Source organism: Syngnathus typhle, linkage group LG22, assembly GCF_033458585.1.
Source record: "Syngnathus typhle isolate RoL2023-S1 ecotype Sweden linkage group LG22, RoL_Styp_1.0, whole genome shotgun sequence".
In the NCBI taxonomy this organism is placed as follows: Eukaryota; Metazoa; Chordata; class Actinopteri; order Syngnathiformes; family Syngnathidae; genus Syngnathus; species Syngnathus typhle.
In genome coordinates this window covers 4,001,739-4,025,730 of record NC_083759.1, presented here as the reverse complement: position 1 = coordinate 4,025,730, position 23,992 = coordinate 4,001,739, and the positions used below count along the sequence as shown (strand labels likewise).

At 38.5% G+C, this 23,992-nt stretch overlaps 1 protein-coding gene across 9 annotated transcripts in view; it reads right to left on the bottom strand.

Moving 5' to 3' along the window:
* flrt2 (fibronectin leucine rich transmembrane protein 2) overlaps positions 1-23,992 on the bottom strand; it is a 69,405-nt gene that overhangs the window by 5,669 nt on the left and 39,744 nt on the right. Inside the window, exons 2-5 of one of the 9 annotated variants that reach the window (XR_009711364.1) lie at positions 7,226-7,294; positions 6,946-7,158; positions 6,526-6,652; positions 3,628-5,479 (exon numbers count right to left, since the gene is read on the bottom strand). The exons of 2 other annotated variants lie outside the window; for them this stretch is intronic. The gene's annotated coding sequence lies outside the window, so the exon portion shown is untranslated. Of the gene's footprint in view, positions 1-1,349; positions 1,837-3,627; positions 6,653-6,945; positions 7,170-7,225; positions 7,295-23,992 lie in introns of those variants that run through there. 6 more of the 9 variants (XR_009711366.1, XR_009711363.1, XR_009711365.1 and 3 more) reach the window with 6 other exon arrangements.

Here is a 23,992-nt window from a genome sequence, read left to right as displayed (position 1 = left end):
TATCCGGTACCACAAACATAAAGGAGGGTTTTGTCCTTTTGCACTCTGAAGCAACACAGATCAACACACACACACACATTTGGATTTGCAGAGTTTTAGCATCGCTGCTTAGTTTTAAAACATTGAAAGAGATAAGTCCAAAATATGGATATAAAAACAAGGCTGCCTTTTTTTTAATCCCACAGCAATGAGGAACACACATGCACACATCTCCGTTGACATAGACAAGTTGTCAAATGGAAAAAGATTGCGAAATAATTTAGTATGTCCACCTTGCAATAAATGATCAATACGGGTTATTTTTCACAGGAGAGGTTTCTAGTCAAGCACAAGGCCACTGCATCACTGAGGAACACGGATCCATTATTCTAAGTTTTATGACCCATCAAACGCCCTCCCCGTATATGATTGAAAGATTCTGGTTGTCATCGGTTGCTTTCAGCCTCAGTGAGGCTCCACCCGGAGTCATTGATGGATAACACACAATTAGGGGAACTATGGGGTGAATGTTAAGAACGTGAATGGCCATCCACGATTTTCTATTTGAGAATCTCCAAACCAATTGGCTGCCTGGTATTAAATAATAATCCTATTATTATTTTAAGCATGGTAGGAAACCTTACTGCTCGATGAAGTGGAAATGATTCAGTTTTTGAGATGCATGTAGAAACAATCCATCTGTGATCTACGTTTGGAAATTGCAACATTTAATCAAATACGCAGTGGGGAGAGTAAGCAACCAAAGTCGGCGATAAAACAGCCGAGGCAATTTCATCCATATTACTGAATCTTAAAAAAAGTTACTAAAAAAACATGAGTTTGATAGATAAATGGATGTTTTTTTTCCATACCCCCCCCCCCCAAAAATAAATATTCCTCCCTCCCATCAGGTTTCTATCCCTCTCTTATTAAATTTCCAGGCTAGTAAGCACATATTCCCACCTCCAGATGAACGCTCTGATACGTGGTCAGGACAATCGGATTAGAAGTGGATTTACGGGGAGAAACGCAATTAAAAGTTGAAAACGGTGAAGGTATTTAAGAGGCGATAAGAGGCGGATCAGGCATACTTCAAAGGTTGCCCAGTGAGTGGTGTTCATTCGGATGGAATATTTCGAAGAGCAGTTGAAAGGCGTGAGGTGCATAGAGAGTGAAAATCTGGACTGGTGCGCTTTCCGATTTTTCACTTCGATTAAATTGACGATTCATTCAAATAAATGATATAAAACGATGTCAATTTTGTTTGGAGATCCAAAGGTCATTTGTTTTCCCTTCTAAGTACGTTTTAAGCACAATAAGTTCCATTTTGAAATAATCAATTTTCCTGATCGTCATGATAACAACGGTACCTTTGCCGAGTCGCTATACGTCCTCAAAGCCGCTTCTGCGTTCAACTTTTCTCCCTCGTCACAATATCCTTCATGCAGTCCTGCAGAATGATCATGCGTAAAGGTCCGTCTGGTGCCACCGGAGCCAGGATGATCCGATCGAGCGTCGAAGCCGCATATTTTACGTCACCACCTCTATCCTGACTTTTCTGCTGTGCGTTTCCAGCTGCTTTAATTCACCGGCGACACAGAGCGAGGACGGCAGGGCGACGATCGCATCTCCCACTGCTCCCCGTCCACTCAAGCAAAACTGCGAGGACGCACTCGTGGAAGTGCCCGCCGCCTGGTTTGTCACGGGCCATGACAGCTGGCTGTGCTCTCTTTTAGTGGGGATCAACTTCCACTTCTCTCGCTCAAGACTTCCCCGTAGTTGTTTTCTTAGATGGATCCAGTTGATAGTGCGACGTGTGCGCTCTTTGCGCCTCTCTCTCTCTCCTCTCTCTCCCCGCTCACTCCATCTCCCCCCGCCCTCTCCGTCCGTCCCTCCCCTCCTCAGAATAAAGAATGCATATCCCCTAGCAGCCCCATAATAACCGAGCCACCTCCCTTTTGCCCTCACACTGCAGAAAATAGTTTGTCTCTCAACTACAATTGGCGCAAACAATACCTTAACCATGACGCGCATCTGAATTTTACCACCAAAATCCTCTTCATGGCTTTTCTATAGATCAATTTATCCGATTTTCCAAACTTTTTCAGGGTAATCAATCTTATTCAAAGATATCTTCACTGCCATACATGCCTCATTCTGTATAAACATATACTTCCGATTTAAGACATTGATTTATTGCATAAATCAAAAAATAATTTATCAAGTCGATCGATCTATCCCTGACACGAGAGAGAAGCGGGGTTTACAATAATATGATATTCCCTCAACACTTTGCCTTTTATTCTAGACGTCCGTACCCCTAATGCCACTACAACTTGTTAAACAAGCTGACATTAGCTTTGGCTGACTTCCACACTGCCGGGGACTATTAAGAAATACAGAGGATCTAAAGTGTCGGAAAAGCTCAATACTGATCTGATGAACTGAGGGAGAGCTACTGGTCCACAGTTTAGAAGGCACAAATGCTTTTGGCCCTGTGTACTGCCACTAGAATTTCTTATTCATGTGGTGACCATGGGGGCTGCACTTTGAGTTGCCCTTTCATTAATTTGCCCAAATATATATTTACTAACCCATAAAAAAAATCTTCAGAAAACATTGATGTTTTACTAGTCAATTGTTTAGTCAATTTTAAGGTGAGCCAGTGCCCCCGGGGGCCCCCCCTTAGCTCCGCCAGTGTGTGCAGCGTAAACTCAAAAATATTTTTTTTTCAAACTTTATAATGCTGTCAATATTTATTATATTTAACCCAAAAATGTCAAACCTTGAAAAAAAGCACTGTTGGTTTTACAATATTATTTTTATATTTATATATTATTTATTTTTATATGCTTATCTAGGTTCTTACATTCCAGATTTAAGACAATACTCATTTTTTTTTTTTATGTTTGCACATTGTCTAGATAAAAGCATTGAGAAAAACGTTCATGTTTTTCAAGCGGAACGTAAACGAAGCAACGTGTAATCTTTCAGCCCAAAGTGGTAAAGTCAACTTGAGGGCATGTGTGGCTTGTGTGTGCGCGCCATTCAGCCATTCATCATCTTTGGTGGAAGAGAAATTAACTTGTGCATTAAGTTCAGAGTAAGTTCACTTACAGTACATGAAAAACATCTTTTACGTTCTTCTATCACATCTGTGACGTCAACCATGGTAAACGTTTTGGTGCCCGTGTTATTATCGATGTTCTAGGCTATGTTCGTGACGTTAACGGTGAACTCTTGAGGGAGATGTTGAACTCTTGAGTCAGACCCATTTATGTTGGGAAAGTTCATTTTTCTACACTAATTAGTTCAAAGTTAAGTTCACACATTTTAAAATCAGCTAGGTCGGCCCATAATTCATAATACAACATTTTGTTATTATTTTTTTAATGAGGAATTAATTCTCCTGGATGCCTAACAAATTCAGGAGCGCTTGAAGAAAATTCAAAAACTGTGCACAGCTTCCAGAATGTGTATCCACAAAAATGTCTGCCAGTCAATCAAATGCACGAATTTTAAAACGGAGTACGAAAGAAATCTTACGCAAAAGTCAATCGAGTGTCTACTACACCGTCAGTGTCTTCCACAATTCAGAAGAATGCAGAGCACAGCTTTTGTTTATGTACACACACATACACACACACACACCCAACAAGGCATCTTTTAATCGCTTTCAAATCCTCAGGGGTCACCCCCGTGTGGGGGCGATTTACAAAAGGGAAACACACTTGTCTAAACATTTCAAGGCATCACATCGTGTTGTTGAACAGTCTGGAAAAGCCGCTCAGTTATGCCGAGCAAATATGTAATGGCTTCATCTGACGAGTGTAAACATATACAGCGGTGTCATTTTAATGCTATTCACCTTGGAATTTGTGTGCGGCACTTATAAATGACGTGACCTGTGTCCAAAAAGTTAATGGAGCGCCATTTACTTCATTCAGAGTTTGACAGTTCTGAGTACAAAAATAGATCCAGATGACTTTCCCTGACTCTTCAAGTGTACAAATTCCTTCCTCTCTTAAATCATATTTAATTAATACAAATCCTATGGGTTTTTTTTTCAGGTGTTTATATTATTTTTTTTATTTAGGTCAGTCTCTGTGTATCATGTTTAATTCCAGCTGTCAAGCTAAATTCAATTTCCTCACAAAAAGAAGCTCCCGCATGCCTGCATGAATTATTGATAGCATACATTTAGAGGAAACTATTTTTATTTTTTCCTTGATGGACACGTTTGCAGTTGGGTTTCTTTGTCGTGTGAATAAAATGGACCTTGAACGCCATTTTTTTATTTTGGATAACTAACACAATTATATCATATATTCCTGACAATGGTTATATTTAAATTTATAAGCAGATTTTTGACAGCATTCTTAATTATTGAGTTGTTTTTAAGGACGTGCGAGAACCACAAACATTTTTTTTTTTTTAAGTCAATATGTAATTTCATTGGAAATTCCCTTTCTTTCCCGCGCCTGGAGAGCGTTGGCGTGGCATATTTACTCTGCATGCTTCTGCACCTTGATAAAACTGCAGATACATAATAAGCCTACACACATGAAACTACTGACGTCCGTCTACTCTGCTCCAAATTGTTAGCAGAGAAAAAAGGGGGGAAAAGTCATTTTAGATATGCAGATATGTTTATCCCTCATTTAAATTCATTAGTTCCCGAGGGACATCATTAGCTTATCACATTCCTCTCTGCTTTCATTTACATCTGGACATTGCGAAGCACTTCAAAAGGTGCCAACCAAATTAGTGTTACAAGAAAAGTAGAAACCCCTGCAAGAGTTTCTTTTTTTTTCTGCGCTAACTGTCTAAAATCATGACAGGACTGCAAACTGCTTCTCACATTCCTAAAACATGCATGCATTGAGGATTCAAAATTGCCTTTGGGTGTGGATATTTTTTTTCACTTGAAGTCGATCGATGTGTTCATTAATTTCTAAGGCGATGTAATTACGTTTACCCTCATCGATTAGGATTATTCAAGCATCTAATGTCACATGTTTCCCCAGAAGACAGCACTATATTTTACTCATGAAGACTGATTATCTTTATGGCACTCTTAAAAATGAAAACAACTGGTTCATGAAGCAAATTTGAAGCTTCATTTAGTACTCGGACAATCGCCAGAATTCACTACTGCTATCAGCTCCCTACACTGGTGGGCTTTTTCCAAATACTAAAAACAACTATAACTGCAGTTTTGTAGAATTTCTTACTAACCAGTCTTGTGATGCAGTTTTAGGCCATTCTGAAGGCTGAATCTGGGTCATTGCATGGAATGATAGTCAAGGCAGTCTGTGAGTTATAATGCAAGATAAATTCCTGGCAGAATTCTGCTCTATGTTGAAGCCAGCCTGTAAAAAGTCTTGACAACAAGCAAGCCCCTGTAGTTCTGTAGCAAGGAGGGGTGAGGGATGGGAAACACACTGGGGGAGGAGTTGGTGTGGTAGTTTCGGAGAAAAAGCCAATGGAGCTGAAATGGCTTAAAATGGGGGACAGGAAGAGACGATTGTGGATTACTGGCATTTTTGACATGAGGTGCTAAAGTCTTCCTTGTCTTGCTAAGATTTATTACATAATCTGGCTGGCTACTTAGCAACACATGCAGTAATTGTCAGGCAACACGGATACATTGGCCATTTGGTTTTACATCCCAGCAAACAAAATAAACCTCAACTGATCCATCGACAGACGGGTCATTTGAATGCTGAAGCGTTGTCCAATTTTGAAAGGAAATCTTTCATTTTAATATTACCGTATTTTCCACACCCTGAGGCGCACCTAAAAACCTCCAATTTTCTCAAAAGCCGGCAGTGCGCCTTATAATCAGGTGCGCCTTATGTATGGACTAATATTGAGCCACTACAGCAGGCGTGTCCAAAGTCCGACCCGCGGGCCAAATGTATATATCTTATACGTATATGGACAAAGTTTTAAAATGGGCCATTCATTGAAGGTGCGCCTTACAATCCGGTGCGCCTTATAGTGCGGAAAATACGGTAATGTGACATCAAGGGGCAATAAACATAACTTTCAGCTGTCTAGTCATCTTTTCAAGCAAACTAATTACAGGAATTTCATGTAAATGCACATGGGCGGAGCTAGTGGTGGCCATGGGCCCTCTTTGGCCACCCCTAAAAGATTTTGATACTTTCCTGCCATTTTAAAATTGATTCTAACGGCATATTTGAAGACGTTTAAATGCAAACTGTCTGAAGTAAAGATTGTCTTATTCTTAGAATGAAGAGGGATTTTGAATTGTGAAAAATTAAGTGAAGTAAAGTTCCAGAAAAAAATGTATTTTAAGTTTGTAGCAGACTTTTTTTTTGGTATATTCCAAATGTGCATAATACATTTGTAATCACTGCAATCAGCATGAAGTACCACATTCCGGAGACTGTGGTGAAGCTACGTTCATTATTTTAAGCAGAGAGGGTAGTAATTTTCATTACAAAAGGGAGCCTCACAATCTGGATATCGAAAAATGCAAATACTGAAAGACTCATAATAAAAGTCTGTTTTGACTACCTGAATGAAAAAGAGCTCCATTTCCGACGCTATGAAAAGATTTATGGGCCATTCTGGGTCTGAGTGGCGACACTGACAGAACAACTGGTGTAAAACAAAACAGGAATTTTCAAACATTGTGCAACACCTGGAAACAAAAAAAAAAGTATTGTGAAGACTAAAGTGCAATTTAAGAACGGAAAGACCTCATTTTTCATTTAGGCTCTTTTTCATTTCTTTTCAGATGATGCTTAATGGCTCGACATTTTTCAAATGTCTAATCACGGCGCTTAGGTGGAATGTCGTCATTTTACCTATATTTAGCAGACGAAGCGTAAGAAAAACGCACAAGAATGAAAAATGAGACTCTCGTTCCTTATTTGGTGAAAGTACAGAATGATACACGATGTTACTGAGAAGTCAGGATGGACTAAAACTCACAATAGACAATCTAGATGAGGAGGAGGTAAATAGACAGATGCCAGGAAGGAGCAGGTCTTTGGGTCACGAGAAAGACGGGCCTGATTCCACCTCCTATCCCCTTAGCTTTTCTTTTGTTTGAAGTCACATCTGGGCTCAATTTCCTCTCCTGACTGGAGTAAAGAGGAAGTCTTCTGGGTGGGTGGAAGGGCGACTGCTGCCTTCCAGGCTTCACTGTACAAAAACTGTAATCTATGAGTCATTTCACTCAGAAGCTGAATAAACGCAGGCTTTGACTCACTTGCATTTATCAGACTCAATTCGCGTTGGAGAAGGCTCAGATGTTCGTAAGGGTGAAATGAGGTTGGGACTGGAAAAACAAAACGACAAAACAATAGGTGCTGTAGTTGAAGATGATTTTTTTCCCGGTCAAATTAAAAAAAAAAAAAAGATAAGAATCACAAATATGACAGGTGACACAATGGTGCAAAGTTCTGTGTGATGTCATGGCGCTTTAAAGCTACAGACAGCTGCCTGTTCTTAGAACACCAATCTATGTTTATCATCAGCTTTCCCCCTTCCAACTAATTAACCGAGGCCCAAAAAAAAAAACATTCCCCGCAGCCCCTTCAACCTTTTCTCTTCTGACACCTTCTCCTCACTGTTGATTTATTATTGCATGATTTCAAATTAGTTCTGAGAGGCGAAACGCTCGCAGCAGTTTACACTCACATGACTCGAGAGGCTTATTAATTGCTCCATTAGCAAAAATTGCAAATGATGCAGCAAAGAATGCGATTTAAATTCCCATGTTTACTTTTAATTCCGAGTCTTGCATTTAAAATTCCTGTAGTCAATATCATCATGCCTGTGGTTGGATTATCCATTACAGACTGATCTGCTGAGGTTATTCATTTTATTATATTTTATTCAAATAGCAATTCAGCCTTCGAGTTTCTCGGCGGTAGCAACGTCTTGGGTTGAGGGTAGCAGTACGTTACACCTCTCTAAGTCCCCACGTTGACGCTTAGATTGAAAAATCCCGTGTTGCGAGATGAGACAGGAAGTCGGATAAATCCATATTACATCAGCAACCAGGTGAAAGCGCCTCCCAACAGACAGCTACGAATACAATGAATCTTTCCGACACGGCTAAGCTATAGTGTTTAATCTTTTTTTCTGCTGATGGCACTACTTGTCTTTTCTTTTTTGGGGGTGTCATAATTCAAACGTCTGATCTCAGGCTTTGGTTTCTTTCCTGTCGTTAATTCATCATCATCATCATGGTGATTTCTTTTGTTATTTCATCGAGTCACAATCAGCTCCGCAGTATTAACCCTGGCAACTTGTCTGTAACTTAATGCTTTGCGGTATTAGAACTTGGCCTTGCGTACGTTAGCTCGTTTGGAATTGCGCTCACGCGTCGAAATTTAACTCCTCCTGAAACGGAATGCCCCGCGGATACCGATTTTCGTCTTTTTAACTTTTCTTTACAGGATCCTTCAGTCCTGCTTACGATGAGCGTGAAAGAAAAACAAAAACAAAGTTCTGTAAATGACACTTATGACCCATATGGTTTTACTGAGGCAGTTAGCCTTGTCGCAACAATCTGCGGTTCCATCTGGTCACCGTGGTGGACTTAAACGCATCACACACACACACACACACACTTTTTGTTTTCCACCTAATACCACAGCACATCGTCTCAATTTGGATACAGCCTGACAAAACATCCTCAGGCTGTGTGAGAATTAACGCTCCTCTCGGGGTGCCTCTGATGACTCAAAACAGCCTTGTCTCCAATCTTGTGAGGAGGAGGCAGAACAAAGAGTGTGGGAGGACAAGAAGGGGAGTCAAGGGGATGACTTGGGTGTGAGCGACAATGTAAAAGCAAATCGATTGAAATAGCATCCCTTTTCAATGCTCATCTCCCAGATGAGCACAAGTCGGCGTTTTCTGTCGTGATCAGGTGGCACGAGGCCCAAACCAGACGTCTGCAACCGTGCGCGGATTCATTCAAAAGCATTTTTGTAAACCAATCACATATGGCTATTATCTTCCCTCTGGACGCTAGTCATGACTCAGCGTTAGGGGATTGGTCCTGCAGATGGCATTGTTTTTCTTTCTTTTTAGAGGTATTTTATATTTAATACAGAGAAGAGGTTCAAAAATCAAAAAGTTCTTCCGATTTGGGAATAAAGTAGGCACTTTGAGATGGACAGAAAAGTGAAGTGTTTTTGAAAAACACCATCTCGTGCCTCCTAAGATATTATTTTTAAATATAAGGAGTTGTTCTTGTTTAACACTTGTGTGGCATTTCAGAATATTAAAAAAAAAATGAATCTGACTAAAATATTGCTTGTAGTCAGAAGTCTTATGATTAAGAGGTGGAGCGCTGTTTGGAAACTGCTTCATCTGGTTCTCTGGGGTGCCACATAAATACACAACTGATTAGAATTATAATAATTATAAAATTAAATAAATGTATTATAGAAAAATAACTAAAACTAAAATAATAAATACATACAAATAAAATAAATAATAAAATAAAAATAAAAATGTATTATTATAGAAAAAAACACTATTTCTATGCCAATAAAACTTCAAATTAACTGTCGTGAAGTCAAAATCATTGCTCTTGTTCAAAGTTCATTTTTGGTACGCCTATGCAGGCAGCTAATGCACAAGTGCATTCACAATTCAAAGTAAAAGTTCAAAGTAACAAAACTGAGCACAAGACATGAAGCAGCAAACACAATGAACCAACCAAAAGAGAAAAAAAAAAAGGTGAAGAGAACTAAATAGAGTATGGGATTAGGTTGATGAGCACAGGTGAAAAAAAAAAAAAACAAATACGACAAAACCTGAATCACAAAAACACGACAAACTTGACACATAACCAAATATAATCCAAACAAAAAAAGCAGACGGCATTTTCAAAAATTAGGCTCAACCTTTCAAGCTTCTTTACTATTTTTTGTAGAAATTAACACATTTTGCAAAGCAACAAATCGTGGTTAGTGGCTCACCTATCTTAATTTTCCAGGAACAGATAACTTCACACTTGCTCCCAAAAACTTCAATAATAAGTAAAAAGCTGCTGATCTTTTGTTTTTTCATTCCTCTTCTCTCGCTATCTTTGCTCTTAACTCGGCACAAAGCAGATTAATTGCGCGATAGGAACAAGCTAGTGCACCTGTCTGATACCATGTCACAATAAGATGAATGCGTCACCGTGTTGGTCTTGATCAGTTCTATATAAAGGCCCAGTGCCCAGAATAACATCTCTAAAACAATGGGAGAACTTGACACCAATGCCGGTGCAATATGAAGAATTGAGAAATAGGAACCAAAGTTACATTTTGAATATCCTGTCAGGCTGCTGGATTGGGTTGTCATGTCAACACAGCACAGTGGGAAAGAAGCATCAAACAGACAGAAAAAAACTAATGGATGGTGAGTTAGGGCACTTCATTTAGAGTTTTGCAATGAACAAAAGCATTATAATTATTAAGTACATTATTAACTCAATCATTGCTATTTATGGCTATAGATGTCCAAGTTCTACCGTATTTTCCGGACTATAAGGTCCGGTGCGCCTTATATATGGACTCAATTCCTCAATTTAAACTGGCCTGGAGCATTGTGTCATGAAATCAATCATAAGTGGCCCGCTGAAGACTATGAATCAAAAAGACTATGGATCATTATTTTGTGATTATAAAGTAATTTGTTGCGTCTGAAGTTGAACTAAAAAAGATAAAATGGAGAATGATTTGATTTGGATTCAAAATCTGACATGATGCATTAATGGTGCGCCTTATAGTCCGGTGCGCCTTATATAAGGACAACGTTTTAAAATGGGCCATTCATTGAAGGTGCGCCTTATAGTCTGGAAAATACGGTAATTTAATTGGCTTGGCAGTGGATGAGTTAACATATATTCAAGATTGATTTCATTTTGAGGGATTTGTCACTTTGGATTTCCTCGAACGGTAATATTGGAATTTTTTTGGGTGGCTGCCTTGATCTACATCAGAGCCATTGAAATTCAACAAGTTCTCGCCGTCTTTCACGCTCTTTGACTACTGCTTCATATACTATCGGATGCTAAATCAGTTTAGTCAGATGGGCCTCTATAAGGTTTAATACTTCCCGTGTCGCTGCAGTTAACTAAAACCTTGTCTAATATTGCGGTTTTGTTATCCTGAATGCCCTTTCCTGATCCTACCCTGAAAACAGATGTTAACTCCCCATACATTACCCACTTATTTAGGATGTGGTAGTCCTGTTTTTGATTAAACGCAATCATGATGTATGTAATTTTGACACTAAACACCATTTGTCATAGCAAGTGACTTGTTTGACACAACCTTGGGATGGAGCATGTGGTACTGTCAAAAAATCCAGAGCACGGGCCAGTTATGCTCCTTTCAACTGACATCCACACTGACGTGTGATGGTTAAACAAATAGACTGGAGGCAGAACATTGCACACACTGTAACAGACGGGTTTGTATCTCACCCCTCTGAGAGTGGCTGTTTTTTTTTTTTTTCTTCCCCCCCGCACAGAGAACCTCTTTGTTCTCCCGCCGACCTTCATCCAGACACTTTTATTTGACAGCGAGGTGTGCCCTGAAACAGCCCATTGGAGCTGATGTCCCTATGCAGCCGCCAGGGATGGTGATTACGACTGTCATAAAGAAGCCCTGACTCCATCTCCTTGGTGCATAACCATCGGAAAAACAATCGCGGGCACAAAAAAATGCAACCGGAATGACTAAAATTCACCCGGTCCTGTTATTCAACTGTTATGGCAACTAAGAACTATTGGGGGAATTTCTCATGAGTATCTACTGTCCCTTGGGTATTTGATATCTTTGATGGGGAGTCTTGAAAATGCCTCAAGAGACGTTGTCGGAATGCACAGACTGCACATGGAAGCATTTTAGACGCCTGCAATCGGTTGGCCGCTAGAGAGATGCAAGATGAAACATTGCTCAATGTCCTCTTCAATGTATCTCTTGAAAGGAGAGTGTTAACACATGTTCCATTCCCAGACTATCTTGCCATGTGTGTGTTTGGAGACGCAGTATACCGAGTCCCGTGTCATAGCGATGGGTTGTGTAGAAATACGCCCTCTGAGACTTCAGCGCTGGCTTACGTCCAACTTTGCTGATAGGCTAACAAGAAGAACTTGTTCTTATCAATGGTGAGCTTTATTTCTGCTGTAAACACGCACCATGGTACGTTTAAAAGTGAATCATCAACAGATAAAGAAGAGATGGTCACTGAGACACCCATCGTTTGGATTAAGTCACAGCCACGTCTACAAATATTTGATTTACCGTATTTTCCGCACTATAAGGCACACCTAAAAACCTCCAATTTTCTCAAAAGCCGACAGAGTGCCTTATAATCAGGTCCGCTTTATTTAAGGACCCATATTGAGCCACTACAGCAGGCGTGTCCAAAGTCCGGCCCGCGGGCCAAATGTATATACTATCTTATATATGGGCAAAGTTTTAAAATGGGCTATTCATTGAAGGTGCGCCTTATAATACGGTGCGCCTTATAGTGCAGAAAATACGGTATATAGAAGTAAATAAAAACAGGCTAAGGAGCAACCTGTAGAAAGAAATACAGACACAAACAAAAATATAAAGTATGATTATCAACAAAATAGTCCCAAAACCAAGATATATACACAACTTATCCAATTTAGTAAACTTTTGGCAACAACATTCAGATATGTACTGCACAGATAACATTGTCATGGTAACATTATCAGAGTGACTCAGTCTGATTCAGCCTAAGCGAGATGATGATGATTAAGAGGTTGAAGGTCTCTGGTATCATTGTTTTGGACTCATAAAAATGTAGCTACCAAAACACAAGACATCCGGGCGGAGGATGGAGAGAAGATCATTAAGGAATCCAGACGCACCAATAAAAACATTATGAATACAGGGAAATATTTTGAATTAAGTATAAATACGATTCTGATGATTCCGTGCCCTACAAAGAGCTACTTTAGCTGGAAAGAATTTTCCTAAATGTGTAAGTTAGCAGCAAAAGTTTTCGGAATGGTTGTTGTGAGCCTCCATGATCCTAACCACAAAGTTGTCACCCCCATCTGAATGCTTCTCCCTCCGGCTCTTAAATGTCACCAGTTTATAGATGTGCTTTGCCGTGTTTGCTTATTATTTGCATGCATGGGATTAAAGAGCCAGTTTTCGAATGTTTGTTTTTTTTCTTTTTAATACATTGGCGACAGTGACAGCAAATAAAAGGTGTCATTCACTAAGCTGTAAACATTCGGTACAACAGCTCTGCCATGAATTTGACTTTTATGAACCTTATTATTTCCTTGTCTTTGGTCATTGTTGACACTCTCGGAAAGGCAATACGCTTATTTATTGTTATCACAAAGCTTGTAGTGGGTACTTTGGTTTACTGGACTACAATATGTGAGAAATTCTTTATTAGAATTTACAGCTGTCGTTTACCTGAAAAGGGAATTGACCTCCCCACCCTCCAAAATCTCACGATAAATAATCGAACCTATTTTTAAAGTCTAACAATAACAGTTTTGAACTTTAAAGGGATTTTAAGGGCCTGCTTGTTTCTCAAATGCCCGCTAGGTCACTGTGTTGATTGTCCTTGGCTGGCTTACTGTGTCCTGTATCTAAAACAGGGTCGCATCTGATCCGGCCCTCAATGACAAAAAAACAAAAACAGACAAATAGTTTTGTCAAGCTCCGATAAGGGTCAGTGAATGCAGCACATGACAAAGGGGGATTGACCAGACTAAACGTCATGGAAAGTGTCAGAAGGAAGGAAGGTGTTTTAAATGTATATTGATATCATGATAGCTCAAAATACGTGCGTATGTAGAAAAGATAAAAACAGCGACATCTCAAAGAACAACAACAACAATAAAAATATAATTTGAGCAGTGGCGGCTCTAAAATATTTTACCGAGGGTGGCAAAGGGGTGGCCGTATTTTTTTCTTGAGGCAGAATTATACGCAGAGTTATTATTTTAGTGGATGCTTCAAGATAAAATAAGGTAAGCAATATTGGTACGTCAACACCTGGACTTTTTAGCAGAATAAAACTGTAAATAATTTAATAGAGTAAGTGTGTGCGGGTAAAGGGGGGAAATAATTGGCAATAATTCTCAGTAGTTGCAACACCCAAAATAACTGACTACAACTAGACATCCAATGCATTATTTAATTCACCTATTGATTGGTGGAGCTTGAAGACTACTCGTCTCAGAATTGCATTATGGAGAGAGGTGCTTACTAAATGTCATCTCAGAATAAAAGCTTCTCATCTGTAGCAAATGTAACATTTTCCGGATGGATGAGAGATTAATTGGGGATGTATATGTGGTGAATAATAACCATGGGGGTGCACAGGGATAGATAATGATCATCATAGATTGTATTAGTCACAGTTGTGAATGGTGAAGCAATCCGTTTGCCCCAACAAGTAAACACTGTGTGTACAGTTTATGGCAAATGCATCCCCCACACGTTACAGAGACTAAAGGCATTGCTCATGGTGTGTGTCATAATTACACCAAAGAGTCAGGTCTCTACGGAGGCAAGGTGTTAAATGTTTTTCTACAAACAGATCATTATTCTTGGAAAAGACTAAAAGCTTGTAGCATGAGTTCAAAACACTCGGGAGGTTTTTGCTGTGTACGCAGAAGTTGCTCTTTGCCTTCAAGTCAAGATGCCTTCATATCTAGAAGCGCTTTGCACAGATTTTCATCTTCTTCTCAGATACATAGTTTCACCTCTGTCCCTACACACACAGACTTCATCAAGTTACAGAATTTATCTGTCATCTGATCAATTCCACTGGACTGATAGTACCGTAGTTTCCGCACTATAAAGCGCAACGGATTATAAGGCGCACCTTCAATGAATGGCCCATTTTAAAACTTTGTTCATATATAAAGCGCACCGGATTATATGGCGCATAGAATAAATAACTCAACGTTGCTCAAATGTTAATGCAATCACAATATAGTAATAGTGAAAACAATAACAATATATCAATAACTCAACGTTGCTCAAACGTTAATATCACACAACACACAAATTAAACACGTAAAGCTTACTTGAATAAATTAGTCCTCATCCATGAATCCATATTGGTCCATATATAAGGCGCACCAGATTATAAAGCGCACTGTCGGCTTTTGAGAAAATTTGAGGTTTTTAGGTGCGCCTTATAGTGCGGAAAATACGGTAATCAAAGAGTACAATTGACATGAAACAAAACCTGACAAATTAGAATTAGCATCTAAAATGATGCCAAGAATCTAAAAAAAAAAAATAAATCCCTTTAGTCCTTCTAGGCCTGAGGAAAATAATGGAGCAAAATGACACACCGTTTTGGAAAAGGTGGCTAATTGATTCATACAGCACAAACCTTTATGATCAAAATCCACTCTGTATTCAATGAGATGAAGACTTTCGAAAATGGTTGTATAAACGAGGACGGCACTAAGCAGTGCCATCAACATCATCATTAGTGTAACTTCAAACATCCATGCTCCTGCATTAATGTTGTATAATTGGGCTAAGAGGCTTTAAAACTACTGATATGGTGAAGGTAGAATATCTTTAGAATCACCGATGTGATGTCCTTCCATTTAGCTACGAGTGGGATTTCAATGTAATCCTCCACATTTGCTTGGATTGCTCCAAAGTGGACATGCCTTATTGAATATGACACACTACAGAGAGGTGGAAAGATTATGTAGGAGAGTAATGGAGCGGTGGAGGACTGTATGCCTCAGCCCACATCCCCTTTACCTGCATAGTTAAGCCAGGAGGAGGACAAGGTAAAGATGTAACCACATAAAAGCACGCTTTTTGGAAAGTAGGACATTGGTATCTAAGAATTCTTATAACTTTGAACTTTTTTGAAGCATTTATGAGGTATGTTGAGTAATAGTTGAGACTGGGTAAAATCAGTCTAAGGTTTTTGTATGTGTGTATACGTTTGTGTATTTGTATTGTGTACATATACTGTATACTCTATATAAAAGGGTCGGGTTAAAAAAAAAATCGAATTGATCTCCCGTGACGTTCTTCTGGCGAGTCATATTGATAATTAAGGGTAAATAAAAGTGAATCAAAAATTCGAATCAATTTGGGCCATCTACCATAGAATTGAATGGATTTAAAAAACAACAACAACAACAACAGAATATATATATATATATATATATATATATATATATATATATATATATATATATATATATATAAAAGTTTTGAGCACGTGACAACAATATCTCTTACTGCCAGTGCAAGAATTGTACAAACCCTTTTTTTGGATATCACATGTTTACTTTGCTGAAACACAAAAATACCAACAAAAGTGATTAAAATCTAAAAATCTAATGAATCACTAATGGAAAAAGAACACACACCGTCTTAATCATACTCCATTCACAGCAAAATGTTATCAGGAGTAAAAATAAATTGTGGTTTTTGAGACATATTCAGGTACATCCTGTGCTAGGATAATTAACCGCTAAGTGAGACAAACCAAAGGAGGAAAATAACAACCATAATGAGGAGGTTAAGTACATTTGCAATAGAAATGGTCTCTCCATAGTGTGTTCAAGCTTTTATGAAGGCAAATTGTCACCCCTTTAATGTGTGCGCTGCTTCTGGGAAAAACTTCATTCCCCCTCCCTTGAAACAGTTTAGTGATCTTGTGCGGGCAAGTCAATAAATAGGAGCACATAACTCTTTTTACCCCCCCCCCCCCCCCCTCCCTCTTCCTTAACTCAGCTTTGGCAGCAACCTTCCTCTGTGCATGCTCCAATTTCAGAGCGACAGAGGTGATCTTTCCTCTGGCTTCCTTTAGATGGAGACCGCTGGGCCGTTTACACTGCAGAGTGCGAATGAGGGATTTCTAATGACTCTACTCTCTGATCATCTTCCAATCGTGGCCGAGCCCTCTCGCCAAGGACCTTCCGAATTGACGCAACTACTCATCAAGCAGTCCCCATAATTCTGGGGCAAGAGCCTCTGAAACCAGGAAGCCCAGCTATGCGAAATGTTAGCAGATGTGTTTTTTTTTCTTAAATTATTTTTTAAATTATATTAGCATTATTTTCAAACATGATTGCTGTGTGCATATGTGTATTTATGAGAACATCATTTTATGGAAACACAAAAAAACATAAAGTACTGAGGAAACAACGAAAATCAGATTTTATATTTGAATTGTAATCAAAAATGATCCTTTAGGATTAAATAAATCATCTAAAAAATACTTGAATACAGCCTATATCCCAAATAATTGCATTATTAATGAAACCTCAAAGCTATCTATTTTTTATAGACTTGCAAGTGAGTGGGATGTCTTCTTTCCTTTCCCGACAACTTCACTCATAAAAAAAAAAAAGATAAAAAAGATATTAAAATGTATCTCTCACCATGACCCCATGATTTCACAATTCCCTTATAATGGAATTCAAATCAATCGGGCAAAAAACCGATGGGGAAAATAAGTTTCTGACCTTTTAATATGCTAGTTAAATAAATCTAGTTTTACCAACAAGAAATCCGCTTCAAAGTATTATAACAGTGAGTCCAATTTCATCATTTAGATGGAATAAAAACATCTGCCAAAAGAGAAATAATAAATATGTCGATCCTGGTACTGGATAAGATACACAATTTTCTTTTTCCCATTTTTCATGTGACCAAACATTCTGCAATGACTTGACAGGAGTTTTGTTTTCCAGATTCATCTTTTTTTTTTTATTACTCACTGATAAATTCACTAATGGTGTAGTGGTTCATTTGTTTGTGTGTTCAATTCCTACACTACTATGATGGGAGTATGAGTTTCCCGTAACCAGTCCAGAGTGCAGCTGGAATATGTTGTAGCCTTCCCACAGTTTTGAACAAGATAAGCAGTTTAGAAAATTGATTCATGACCCAGTTTCTATCTATACAAGTTAGGAGTGTGACCAACAATAACAACCAGTTAGCTGTCTATGGGTTTAGCTGTAGTACCGTATCCCAACTGGATTATGAGCAGTCTCAATGAACACGTCTATTTTGGCAAATTTGTATAATTAAATAGGACGGACTGGTTTATAAGGTGCACATTAAGTACAGCAAACATCGTAATTTCTAGACTGTAAGACACATCGGAGTATAAGCCGCAGCAGCTAAAATAAGTGGAATATCCTGTTTTGTCCATATGTAAACCGCACCGGATTATAAAGTCCAGGTGTTTGAAATTAAAAAGGTTCCTTTGTATTACCTGCATTACCAAAACAAATCCTCTTACAATATCATAAAAACCAGGAAAAATCCATAGATAAAATAAACTAGACTATAAATCGCAGGGTTCAAAGCTTGTGCAAAAAGTAGCGGCTTATAGTCCGGAAAATACGGCAAGTCAAAGTTTATTCAATTTCAATTTGACATCCATACATAAGATGTACCTGGTTCTAAAGTGCACTGTTGATTTTTATAGTCTGAAAAATACTGCATTGATTCACAGTTGTTAATTTACCACAGCTTGTTTAGATACTCCTATTATTATTATAATCAATCACTGGATTTCTTAGACATCAGCCTGCCATTGATTTTGATTGACATTGAGGTTATTAGTTTTACATAGTTTACACAGAAGTCAGATTCACATTTCATTTACATCCACATGTGACTGAAGTCTAATTCCGGTATAAAGACGTCTAATTTTATGCGTTTCCCCTTATTGTTTTGTTGGCAGTAAATTCCAAAAACAAAAGCTGCTGCTGCTTTTTGTTCCTAGTTCCAAATGACTGTTTTCATTAAGATAAATGTTCCCCAAGAGTAATTTTTGTTGTGTGCACTCAAACAGTACTATTGTCATACCATGTTAGTTTCATCAGACCTAGAATAGTACACTTTAAAGCCACATTTCCTAAGCAATTATTTCAACATTAATATAAAGCCACACGCCTCAGAGCATGCCTTAATGCCAATTGGGGCAACATGTCAGATGATGGAACTGAGCCAACGCAGAAATGAGCTGAATTAAAAGAAAGGTCACGGACGATTTTACCATCTGAAAAGTAAGTTTACAAACGTGCAAAACAATTGAAAACGGTGGGCAAAAAAAAAAAAAAATCGGTTACTTACTCCAATTTCCTTGCGCTCAGCTTCCCTTTAAAGTCTCGAACTGGCTGAATCACATATGGTCATTAAACCACCTCTATCAATACTGCTCATCCTTTCTAACCCAACTCACAAAAACACAGCATCATTAAAAAGCAATGCTGCATTCTTCCCCTTTATGGTGCAACACCATTGAAATTTCAGTAAAGAAAACCAAACTCCACTTAAGAGTGAATTTTCAATACACACACAAACACATGCACACACAATCCAATCTTGATTGATCAAGTGCGAGATCCCCTTGATGATAAATAAAACGATATAAACAGAAGAATACCCCTTGGCTGCCCAGCTATTTGTGCTTGTGAACAAGCTAATTTAAAAAAACTTTATTTTGCACTTTTATACAATTTGCATGTTCATTTAAACAATCTTGTTAATAACCAATCATTTTGTTGTGGTTCTCAAAAGGCAATTATAGGATTTGTCACTATTTCCATTGATGGGTGCATTGTAATATATAGCAGGGGTGTCAAAATAAAGGCACGGGGGCCCAATTCGGCCCACCACATCATTTTATGTGGCCCGCGAAGACAAATTGTGCATTCAATTCAACACCAAAACTGCAAGCCCACGGGCCCATGGGTCCTATAACAATATCTTGAGAAATATTCTTTAGATCTATATTCACATTTTATAGCTTAATAAAGCCCTTACCTGATTAAACACATCCAACAAAACAAGGAGTACCAAATGAATATGAGGCGATATATACCATTTGACAGTGAAGCATGATGTCATTGCATCTTTACTTGATGCTGTGCTTTGTTCCATATTCATGAGGAGCTTTTGTCATTAGACTTTCAAAGAATACGCCAGAGGGAAGTTGCCCAATACGACCATTTGCAATCCTCTTTACTTTGGAACGAGACCGAATCCTAACGTTTTCAAGCCTGTGTAGAGAAAGCCACAGAGCAAACCATCGCAAAATGACCCACACATTGGAATCTTCCAATTGGCTGCAAACGAGCAACAGTCGGAAGCAAATGCAATGCTGATTTGCCCAGAGGCTTGAAATGGAAACCTGTGCCGGAATAGTGGCGCACACTCAAAGAGACTGTGTCGCCTTGCATTTGATTAGGTAAAGCAATGGAAACAATGTTTTATTTCTGTATCTCTCTCTCTCTCTCTCTCTCTCTCTCTCACACGTCCTCAGGGCCACAGTGAGTAGTTGTCAAGCTGAGCACGCACAAGCAGATATGGCTCGACTTCACTGTGTCAAGTTGCTTTCTCATCTCGCATATTTTCTCACGGTTAGCAAAATATGGATATAATAAAAAAACAAAAACAAGTGTCAACATTCTGCTTACACGCAGATATGGAAGTCTGAGTAGAGATGTTCCAGTGTCTGACCTATACGGTGAAAATCAAAATGCCCTTGAACTCATTTGACCTAAATTTAGGGCAAAATATTTACCGTATTTTCGGCACTATAAGGCGCACCTAAAAACCTCCAATTTTCTCAAAAGCCGACAGCGCACCTTACAATCCGGTGCGCCTTATTAATGGACCAATATGGATTTGTGGATGAGGACTAATTTATTAAAGTAAGCTTTGCGTGTTTATTTTGTGTGTTGTGTGATATTAACGTTTGAGCAACGTTGAGTTATTGATATATTGTTATTGATTTCACTATTTTGAGTGTTACTATATTGTGATTGCATTAACGTTTGAGCAACGTTGAGTTATTTCTTCTACGCGCCTTATAATCCGGTGCTCCTTAAATATGGACAAAGTTTTAAAATGGGTCATTCATTGAAGGTGCGCCTTATAATCTGGTGCCCCTTATAGTGCGGAAAAGACGGTATCCCAAAGTCCGTGACCTTAAATATTCGATTTTAAATCAAGTAATCAATCAGTTGATGTAGTAATTCAGATTGCTTTCAGTATTTTTTTTCTCATTCATCACCCACTGAGTACCCACTGAGTAGTGACAACCCTTGTTTGCAGGAACTGCAGGTGGCATGAGGGACATCAGTTCCCTACGGCGCTACGTACGGCAGAAGAGCAAATGTGAGCGCTGCATCCAGACATAACTGGATAAAAGCTGCCGGTGGGGTGGAGGCAAAAGTGGAAACGCGTCCAGGATCTAATAAGACTCCTTCCCACACCAATGTTGACTGAAACAAAACGAGGCCTCGACTCATGATGCAGGTAAATCAGTCTCTGTTGAGCCTAAATTATTATTACGTTACATTCCATCACGTTCCTAATCCTACAATATTGCTTCGTTCACTGAATTTAAAAATTCTCTTCACTATCCGTTGTATAGTCTGCACAGACAGCTAATTTAAAAAGTGTAATATCCTGACTTTGTTCCAAAACACCCTAAGGAAGTAAAAACAAACCAAAAGGGACAGAAAAGTAGATCTAAAAGATTTTGTCTTCTTGCAGAGTTTTGGGCTATCATATAACAGCCTGTGTGTTTTATTTGGTGATGGTCAAATAAAGAATAGCAGTGTGGGAAGGCAGACAGTGGTCTAAAAGCCTTCATCCATCCCTGAGTCATGTTTCACTAACCGGCATCGGGTCTTCCTTTAATGTACACCAGATGCCCTTGCAGGAAGAAGAAAAAAAAAAAAAAGAACATCCCTTCCTTGCACCTCCACTGAATCAAAGAACACCGATAATTGATTCCCGAGTTGCGTATGTATTTTGTTCTGTTTGCTATCTTTCATTTCCACGTGGAGCTTTGACGAAAAACCTCCACAACTCATCAACTTTCACCGAGCGCCTGGTTTTTCCGGTGGGATGCAAAGTACAAGGGAATATATATGCACGAACCTCGTTTTGTCTGATGTGACATTTTCAAACAGATGCCCTATCTTGCCATTGTTGTTTGGGGGTATTACATTTCAACGCGACTTCTCAACACAAACACGTTGCACCGTGTGAGATCCTCGTCTATTTTTTGTTGTCGTCTGATTTCGAGATGTTTTGTATCTAGTGTTTGTCAATTTTTCAACAGGTCATCTGCCCCAGAAAAAAAAACATCTAACTCACACTTCAATAAAGATTCTTTCATGTTTCCTGTAAATGGATGTAGTCAGAAAAAAAAAATCAGATATGGGCATTGAATCAAACGGTTCTCATTATATATTCCGATTCCCGATGTCGCAACAAGAATATAATCATGACTGAGTGTTTACATAATGAAAATTCTGTAAACATGAACATTGCAACTTAATTAAATTACCAAAAAAATATATTGTAATATTGTATTGTAATTATGTAAAACATGAATATTGTAAAAATTGAAAAATTGTAATTTAATTAAATTACAAAAAAAATATTCTAATGTATTTATGTAAAACATGGAAATTCTTTCATGTTTCCTGTAAATTGATGTAGTCAGAAAAAAAAAAAATCAAAGCATTGAATCAAACTGTACAAGAAAGTTTTCTCATTATATATTCCAATTCCCGGTGTTGCAACAACAATATAATCATGACTTAGTGTTTACATAATGAATACAAACATAATAAATGTGTGGGGCTTTAAATGATTAATTGCTATTTGCTCTAGTTTGGGCATGACCTGATTAATTTCTGTCATTAACCCTGACCAAACACAAGACATGCTCATGCACAAGCCATATTCATCTTTTGCCCGACGCCAGAAAGGATTTTTCAAAAGGCCCACACAGATTGGAGATGTTTCTGCCCTTGTAAATAAAGCCGTAAATGCACATAAATGAAATCGACTAGACAATAGCTTTCCCGGTGGAATAGATTCAAGCTTGTAAACGGATGAGAAGGCAGAAAGAGAAAACAATAGGTCTTAAATAATCTAGGCCAGTCAAATGGGAAGTGGGTGTGGCCCAAAAAAATGAACAGCGTAGTTCTCGCTCCAGGCCAGGTCTACGAGAAGGTCATGTGAAAGTGGAATGTGGTTCTGCTGGATTCTTGCCTGTGGCTATGTTCCGTCAAGAAAGCTTATTTTTCCTAAAACAAAGCAAAAACTGTATACCACCTGGGGAAGATTATCCCTTTCTGCATAAATATCGTGGTGATTATTTTGAAAAATTTTGGTTTTTCAAATGTGTCAAAAGGTGTTGCCACTGGGTAGAATATATATATTTTTTTTATTGTTTCAGCTAAGTTCAGTGGGTACAAAGAGAGTGAGTGGGTGGGCGGAGAAGTCGGACGAGCAATTACTGTATAATTACTGTGAATCTTTAGAGACGGGAGGAATGCATCATTCAGCGTGCACCTGATAGCAAGCACATAAGCGAGTGACGTGTAATAAAATAAGGGCGTAGCGTGCCAAAGTCTTGATGCACAAGGAATAGACACGACCACACACACACAGGAGAAAAACAAAACAAAAACGTCAGTTTGACTGACAATTGTATCAGCTATAAATAAAGTAGTACTTTGTACTAAAGTGTTATATAAGAAATAAAATCATATCGTACCCCAAGACTATTTCATTTTTTGATATCATCCTGAAGGCTTATTAAATATGAAGCTTAATAAAAAAAAAAAAGAAAAAAGAAACAGGAAGTCCGGGGAGTTGCATAATGCCTTTGTGGTGTTTAGTTTAAAAATGAAGTTGTCGTTTTGTTTGGATATTGCAACAGTAACTAAAAAAGATGATGTCACACTGTCTGGTGAGGAAGAGCGTGTCAAGTAAAGGCCAGACGGAGCGGATTAACAAGAGGAAAGAGTAAAAATGACTAATATTTCTTATGTTTACATTGATAAAATGGATTTTAGATGATCCAGATTGGAATCAGATACTTTTTCTATCAAGTTCGATGGCAAGAAATAACTGCGAGTTAGGCTGTAGGTGGTGTGAAATCTGATTCAAATCAAATTTCCGACTCAGCCTACGTATCTAAATCTGAT